The following is a 9285-nucleotide window of genomic DNA, read 5'->3' on the forward strand; positions in this document are numbered from 1 at the left end:
TAGTCATGCTTTTTATGTGTTGCAGGCTTAAATATATATATATATTTAGTTGCCCATCTCTTTTTTATGTTCTGTGTGCTAACACACAAATCATTTTACAATGTTGATATTGATTTTCTGTGCCCCTAAAAATGGGACTGAACGTTGCCCATTACTTCCCTTCACTTACCATTGGTTGATTCCCATATCACTTTCGTTTCCTTGCTTTCGATTGGTCAGCTGCTCCTCCTGGCTTTAGCTTCCTCCTGGGCTTATGTGTTTTCGTTCATGCTATGGATCTTGGACCAAGTACTGCTTCCTGTAGCCACTGTCCTTCCACTGGCTACAGGCTCCAGCAGGTACTTTTGCAAGTGCTTGTGTCAGGAGTCCCTCTTCTTCAACCCCACCCTTTGTTGTGTTTTTCTTGAAAATGTTTCTAAGCCTCAAAGTCATTGAATTTGTCAACGCTTGTTCATGGTTAAGTAAAAAGTTCATATTTACCGTACCTTGTAATTGCTGTACCTCCGACACCCCCTTGTGGATCTTTTTCATTGTGGTATCTAGTACGTAAAAATACAGTCTATTTTCATAAATTGGTGCCAGATTTCATGAGCGCCTTGTGTATTTCTTCTTCAGTTCTTTTGGTACTGTTTAAATGCTTTACCCTGGTTCCTTTATATAAGCTTGACTGCTCAGAGCCACAGCTACAAGGGTTGAGCTAATGGTTTGACAAACAAAACCTACTGGCCCTAAAGGGTTTGGTAAGTGTGTTACAAGGTGAAGTCGCACAACCACACCATACAATACCCCCCACCATTTCCTCACAGTGGGAGGCTGAGTGTGTGGTCGGATGAATGTGTACCTGCATGGATGAAAGCTTGGAGGCACTTTCAGATAAATGCCAGACTGATTGACTTTGCCAGTGCTTGTTTAATATTTCTAGCATCAGTGTATTTGAATATCATGAAATCGAAATGCATAGTCAACTGAAACATGTTGCAATACAATAAGAATCGTGTAGTGTTTGCTGTTCTTACTGAATAATCAGGGCTCGAAAAATCTACTCGACCACTTTCATTTGATCAGGTCGAGCTATTTTTAGGATTTAGGATTTACTCGCCCCTCCTGGCGAGTTGACAAATAACAGGTGTTCTGTTCAGTTGAAAAGTGGAGGGGCAATAAAAGATGCCTTTAAGTCTTGTTCTTATGTCACATTTTTTCTGTGTTCACAGACAGAGGTCAAAAGCCAGTTTGTCTTAGAATTAAGTTTCCTTCTGATTGCGAAGTTCTAGGACTTTGTAAGGTGAACTGTGTGCCCTGCTGTTTAGAGTGTAAAATAAAAGGAAATAGGGTGTCAAGTTTTTCCTAACAAACATTATTTATTCCACTAGGTCAACTGCGCAAATATTTCAAAATATATTTCAGTAGTTGTGAAAGCCCATTTTTAATATTTTTGTGATGAAAAAAATATTTTAATAGGATGAAAACAAATCAGAATACTTTACGTGTTGATGTGTAAAGGATATGTTTCTGAAATCCAATTTTCACAGATGGTTAATACACTATGGCCCTCATTCTGACCCTGGCGGATTGAATCCGCCAGGGCCGAGGGCAGCGAATGCACCGCCAACAGGCTGGCGGTGCATTCATGGGCGTTACCGCCGCGGTCAGAAACGGGAAACCAGCGGTCTCCCGCCGGTTTCCCGCTGCCCATGGGAATCCTCCATGGCGGCGCAGCAAGCTGCGCCGCCATGGGGATTCCGACCCCCTTCCCGCCAGCCTGGTTCTGGCGGTTTACACCGCCAGAACCTGGCTGGCGGGAACGGGTGTCGTGGGGCCCCTGGGGGCCCCTGCAGTGCCCATGCCAATGGCATGGGCACTGCAGGGGCCCCCTAACAGGGCCCCACATTGCTTTTCAGTGTCTGCTTAGCAGACACTGAAAAGCGCGACGGGTGCCACAGCACCCGTCGCACACCTTCCACTCCGCCGGCTCCATTCGGAGCCGGCATCCTCGTGGAAGGCGCTTTCCCGCTGGGCCGGCGGGCGATCTTTTGCAGATCGCCCGCCGGCCCAGCGGGAAAGTTGAAATGCCCCCCGCGGTCTTCTAACCGCGGGGCGGTGTTTGGGCGGTTTCCGCCCGGCGGGCGGCGTCCGCCGCCCGTCCGGGTCGAAATGAGGCCCTATATAGTTTTATCAGTAAAGTTGCAAGTTAGTGGAAAAGGTTTTGGACATTTCTTGGAAATTTACTGTGTGTAGATCACAATATGCTACCACATCATAGTTTAGTAATATAGCTATTAAAAGTGAGTGTTTAAACAAACTGAGAAACTTTCCTGCTCTGATGGCAATGCTGTTAGTAAACTAAAAGAAGTCATGGGTCATGTGTCCCTTATATGTGGGCTAGAATCTTGTATTACATACACCAAACTTTAGTCTATTTAATCAAACAAAATAAGTTTTTTTGTACTGCAGTAATGCTGAGGTCACATATTTGAAGGTGCAGTCATATGTGAGAATGAAGAAAAAGGCGACTCTGTAAACTATTTGCCCAGGATCATACAATTTGAGACCCGTTTACAGGTCAAGTACATTACAGTTAGGTCAAGTAGATTATTTAAGTTACTCGACCTGCAGGTCTAGTAACATTTTTATGATTTTTCAAGGCCTGATAATATATGTCACTCGGCTAATATTGCAAACACCCCCATAGGCTGGGAATAGCAGCCAGGTTTTCAGTTTGCTTACGTGTGACATTTCTATGTTTTCAGAGTGACTATGTTTGACAGTCTCCTAAGTGTGACACTTTGTATGCCTTCTGTTGAGAGCCATCACATCCATGAAATAAGGTACATTCCATATATTACCATGTCTACTGTAATACAATGGTCTCGAAATAGCAATAAACATAATGTCAGCACCTGGTGTACTTATAGAAGGTCACTCGCATCCATTTTCTAAAATGCTCGTCCCTCTTGCATTTTGGGACTTTTAAGCCCACTCTTTGTCATATAATGGAAATAGTTAGGCATGCACTGGGTTAGTACAAACAAGTCTACAAGTGCCTGTGAATGAACACACACAATTGTTTGCATCGGACACTGGCAAGCAAGGCTGCTGGTGATAACCTACTATAATGCCTATTGTAACTTTAAAAATATGTTTATGTTTATTGATGCGTTAAGTGCAACCAGTTGAGGTTTAAGGATCAGTCCATTCTTGGGAAACATATAAGTTCAAAAATGAAGATTGGTTTTGGGCTAAAAAGCTATGACAAGCCAAAGGTCTCAGTCACATGAGACACAGCTACTTGGCAACTATTTCATTGGGTTACTACATCACACCATCATACACAGTACAACACAAACATGGAGTCACACTGAATAATGTCTCCAATTGTCAGATTTCAAATATGCATCTTTTTCTCTTTCCTTAAGCTTTTTAATAAACAACTGGCAATAAGATATCTGATGAAGATAGCTTACCCGCAGATTCCTTACTTTAGAATCTTCCCCAGACGCGAGTCTGGATCTGGAAACTGTTTCCATAGTACACCTGCGAGTTGGTAGAGGGCATTGCGCGACTCCATATCGACAATGTCCACCAGATGTGGCGTCAGCGGAGTCCATATAACTCCCCTAACGACGCCAGGTCCTTCTTTTGTGCGCTTGCAACGCGGATCTGGTGATGATTGTTCATGCTGTTTTTCAGCCTACATCGACTTTTTTGTTGTACTGGAACAGTGTGCTTTCTATGTCTTTGGGGTGTTAACCCTGTGGGTCCTGTGGGTGGCAAATGTTGGCTACAGACCCCCTTTCGGTAGGCATGTGGTGCCTGGGTGAGCACCATGACGCCGAAGAGTGCTACTCCTGTCAACAACTTCGACTTAAGGCTGTACGAGAGTGTCAAATGAAGCTCCTGGCGGCGTGAATGTCGGAGTCATCCCAGTTTTCCCATCAAATGAGGTCTACTTCTCAGTCTGATGTCTGTTCATGGGGCTGTTCGAGGAGTCACTCTTGTGGACATCATTCTACACCAATGTCCAAAGTTAGGTCTCACAAGCAATGAAGTCACAGAAGTTGCCGACTTCACTGCATATGACCTCCTGTCATTCCTCGGCAGAGGAGACAAGGTCGGAGTCAGTCCTCCAGCGTCTCCCTCCATTTCCAGGTGATGGGACAACTCTAGGCCAGATGCTTGAATATTATGCTTTCCTTCACACAATCTTTGGTTACTCACCTCCTTCTGGAGCACCTGTGGGACCCAGGGAGGTGCGAAGTGCCTTGACGGTATCCACGCTGGTGGCTTCACCATTGGCTTCATTTAGGCCTTTGGTGTCAGTTGACAAAGCCATTACGGTGCCGGTGCACAGCCCTTCAGGGTTCCCACCTTCGGTGCTGGTATCCAATCAGTCGACACCTGTGACTCCGCATGGCGAATCCCTCGCTACATCTGAAGTTGAAATCGACATCAAGGAATCACCTCCTCAACGCTGGTCGACGTCAGTGTTAGAAATGGGGTCTCTACTTGGCAGTCGGTTTGCACCCTGTCCAAGTAGGGACCCTCACTCTAGTCAGGATAAGGGAGATACCCGCTCAGATAACCCCTGCTCACCCCCTTGGTAGCTTGGCACGAGCAGTCAGGCTTATCTCAGAAGCAATGTGTAAAGCATTTGCACATAACACACAGTAATAAGTGAAAACACTACAAAAGGACACCACACCAGTTTTAGAAAAATAGCCAATATTTATCTATATAAAACAAGACCAAACATGATAAAAAAATCCAACATACAGTAATAAAAATAAGAATACTGCAAGGTGTACTTAGCAAAACAGTTCCTTGAAGTCGATAACTCCACCTGGGGCTATCATGGCGTCGTGAACAACAAAACCAAAAGTTCAGGCTGGCCTCGGTGTCGCAGGCCAGCTGCGGTGTCGGGTAGACCCACAAACAGTACCTTTGATACGCAGGGCGTCGTGATCCTCGCAGTGAGCTCCGGAGAGTGGCGTCGCTGGCGTCGGTTCCGGAGTCAGTTCCTGAGTCGTCGGGCCCTTGAAGTCACGCACCTCGGGGATCGAACTCTGGGCTGATGAGATCAGGTGCGCTGGCGGGGATGGCGTCAGGGCTGCGGTATAAAGCAGGACGATGCGACGTGCAGTGCCCACAGGTCACGGTGCAGGCAACGGCTCGGTGACTGCATCCAGCGGCGTTGGTGAGACCAGGGCTGCGGTGTGAAGCGGGCGGTGCAATGTGCGGTGTCCACAGGTCACGTGCAGGCAGCGTCGTCTTCATAGCAGAAGCGCTGCCGTCTGTAGGCCCAAGCCAGCGGTGCGGGACGGGGCGGTGCATCGTGACCCTAACGAGCGGTGTCCACAGGCCACGGAGCAGGCAATGATGCCTGGTGACAACACTGGAGCCGATGGTGCCGGTGTCGGTGGACCGGGGCTGCGGCGCGGGACGGTGCTTCGTGCTCCTCACGAGTGGTGTCCACAGGCCACGGTGCAGGCAGCGGCCCCGGTGTCAGCAGGAGCGACGTCATCTGGGATGCCCAGGCTGCGGTGTGAGCAGGTGATGCCGGAGTGTGGGGCCCACAGGTCGCGGTGCGAGAAGCGGCTTGGTGAAGTCATCCGATGACGGCGTCAGTGAGACCAGGGTAGCGGTGTGAAGTGGGGCAATGCGACTCCGTGCGGCATTGGCAGGTCACGGTGCAGGCCAGCAGCGTCGTCGGCGGCGTCGCAGTGGTTTCTCCTCTTAGACAGCACAAAGCACACAGTTTCCAGTGCTGCAGGTCGAGGAAACTGAAGTCTTTGGTGTCCCTGAGACTTCCAACAGGAGGCAAGCTATACTCCAAGCTCTTGGAGAATTTTCTCAAGCAGGACACACAGCAAAGTTCACCCTTTGCACTCTTTTCAGGCAGAAGCAGCAACTGCTGGCAAGTCCAGCAAAGCAACACAGCAAAGGGACAGTACTCCTCCTTCAGCTCTTCTCCTGGGCAGAGGCTCCTCTTGATTCCCGAAAGATTCTAAAAGTCTGGGGTTTTGGGTCTTCTTCTTATACCCAGTTCTGCCTTTGAAGTTGGCAAACTTCAAAGCAAAGTCTCAAGTGTTTGCAAGATCCTTCCTTGTCCAGGCCAGGCCCCAGACACTCACCAGGGGGTCGGAGACGGCATTGTGTGAGGGCAGGCACAGTTTCAGGTGTGACTGACCACTCCTCCCATCCCCTCCAGCACAGATGGCTAATCAAGATATGCAGGCTACACCCCAGCCCCCTTTTATGTCACTGTCTAGAGGAGAGGTGTGAACAGCCCAACTGTCAAACTGACCCAGACAGGGAATCCACAAACAGGCAGAGTTGCAGAATGGATTAAGCAAGAAAATGCCTACTTTCTAAAAGTGGTATTTTCAAACAGACAATTTAAAAAAACTTCACTAAAAGATGCATTTTTAAATTGTGAGTTCAGAGACCCTGAACTCCACATTTTGATCTATTCTCAAAGGAAATCTGCACTTTAAGGATATTTAAAGGCAGCCCCCATGTTAACCTATGAGAGAGATAGGCCTTTCACAGTGAAAACCGAATTTGGCAGTATTTCACTGTTAGGACATATAAAACACACTAGTATATGTCCTACCTTAGACATACACCGCACCCTGCCCCTGGGACTAGCTAGGGCCCAACATAGGGGTGCCTTACATGTAGTAAAAGGGAAGGTTGAGGCCTGGTAGGTGGGTACACTTGCCAAGTCGAATTGGCAGTTTAAAACTGCACACACGGACACTACAATGGCAGGTCTGAGTCATGTTTACAGGGCTACTAATGTGGGTGGCACAACCAGTGCTGCAGGCCCACTAGTAGCATTTGATTCACAGGCCCTGGGCACCTCTAGGGCACGTTACTGGGGACTTATTAGTACATCAAATCTGCCAATTATGGATAAACCAATCCACAGTACAATTTATATGGGGAGCACTTGCACTTTAGCACTGATTAGCAGTGCTAAAGTGCGCAGAGACAATAAACCAGCAAAAACAGAGTCCAAAAAATAGGAGGAAGAAGGCAAAAGGTTTGGGGATAACCCTGCAAAAAGGGCCATTTCCAACAGTCAGGAACAGCGCCAGGCATACCCGTTATCCCTGAACTTCCTCCACAAGAATCACCTCAGGTTGGTCCTATTGAGAGAGATGGTGGAGAGGCCGTAAAGGAGTCAAAACCTCCTAGAGAGGACATCTGGTTAACTGACCTAGCTACAGCTAGTGGCTTTGAGTCTTCTCCAGCCTCAGGCTTAGTTTCACCTCCTGGATTTGCTACAGAGGCGAGCTCCTCCTTTGCAGACATGCTAAAGAGGGTTGCAGAAGTGTTGGATCAGACTCTTCCTTCAGTGGAATTAGCTTCAGATGCCCTAATTGATGTCCTCTATAAAAGCCAAACGGGGTTGAACCTGTGCTTCCTTACAGCGGAGCACTACATGATGTCTTGTTGGGAGCTTGGGCTAAGCCTAATACAGGTTCTCTTGTTGACCTGGCTATTTCCCACAGGCACCAAACTGCCCCTGGTGATCCACCATGTCTGATAAGACTTCCTACTCATCGAAGTTTAGTGGCACAGGCCGCTTTAGCTTTCCACAATATAGAGTCTCTCCCACATGCTCCACCTGATAGAGTCCAGGAGTCTAGATGTCTGTGGCAGGCATATTTTGTGCCTCCACATGTTCTTCTCTGTGCTCTGTGAACACATCTTTTGTTCTTGGACATTTTTCTCATTTTTTATGGGACTCATTAGTGAACATTTTACCTTCGCTTCTAGAAGAAATCAGGAGCACTCTTACTCCTATGATTGAGGCCGGACAGCACGCAGCTAAATTAATAATTTGCTGTGGCATAGGTACCATTGACTCTGTGGGTCGAGCTATGGCTTCCTCAGTTGCGCTCCATCACAGTGCCTGGTTACGTACCTCAGGGTTTTCAGAGCCAGTCCAATCTACATTGATTGACATGCCATTTGATGGTGCCAATTTATTTGGTTCACAGGCTGACTCAACTTTGAGACGTTTGAGACAGTAGGGGTGGAGCAACGAGTTAGCTTCATTCCTCTGTACTCTTTGGCTAGTTCATAACTTCTGTACTGTTAGTATGGTGTTAATTGAGAGTCTTGCTTTGGAAGGGCTGTGAGGCTTTTTCATTTATACTGTTATAACCTAATTGGGACGCCCGGTGGGTGTTCATGCTTGGCAGCTGCTAATTTTCCTTAACTTGTCATTAGAGTAATATGTGGCCAGATGTATCAAACTTTTTTGCATCTGCAAACGGTGCGAATCGCAAAATTCGGCCGTTTGCGAATGCAAAAATGCCTTTCATGATGTATGAACGGCATTCACAGTGCAAATATAAGGAATCGCAAAAAAAGCGATTCCTTGCAACTGCGACCTGAATTAGCGGGTCGCATTCTGCGTCTCGCAAATAGTGACATGATTTAGCGAATAGCAATTTGCGTATCGCAAATTGCGACCTGGATTTGCGAATCGTAGATTGTGATCTTCAAAATCATGTAGCAAATTGCGATACGCAGATTGCGATTCGCAAATTCCGGCTTGCAATGCAATGCATCAACAATTCGCAAATAGCGATTATTGGCAGAATGGTCTTTTGCATGTGCAATTTATCACGAAGTAAATTCAGGTGGTAACCAAGTGCAACCTATATAAAGAGGTCCAGAATGACTCAGCCTCTTTTCCACAATGGCTGCACTCTAAATGATGGCGAGGAGGATGAGGATCCTGGCAGGTTTGAGGAGACGGAGGAGGAGACAGGAGTGCATTTTTAGAGTGCGCATAACCCTTTTTGACCAGACAGTGGTCAAGATACATGAGAAGTACAGGTTAAGCTCAGCCATGATACTTGACCTGATAGCTAATCTACAACCCATACTGCAGCGCACCACACACAGGACCAATAGTATACCCACCCATGTGCAGGTATTGTGCTCTCTGCACCTATTAGCCTCAGGGAGCTATCAAGGGGTTATAGCAGCAGCTGGAGGGGTCTCACAGAGTGCTCTCTCACAATTTTTCAATGCATTGCTCAATGCCATGCTGAGCAAAATTCAACAGCACATAAGATTCCCCAACACACCACAGGAATTACTACAGACAAACTTTGTTTGCTACCAGATTGCCCGATTCCTACATGTAATATGCGTCATCGATGGGACACATGTAGCAATCTGTCCACCATCGGCTACAGAGTATGTTTATCGGAACTGAAAAAATTCACATTCCATGAATATAAAAAATTATTAGCAAGGCCTCCA

This window comes from Pleurodeles waltl, chromosome 5 (assembly GCF_031143425.1).
Source record: "Pleurodeles waltl isolate 20211129_DDA chromosome 5, aPleWal1.hap1.20221129, whole genome shotgun sequence".
NCBI lineage: Eukaryota > Metazoa > Chordata > Amphibia > Caudata > Salamandridae > Pleurodeles > Pleurodeles waltl.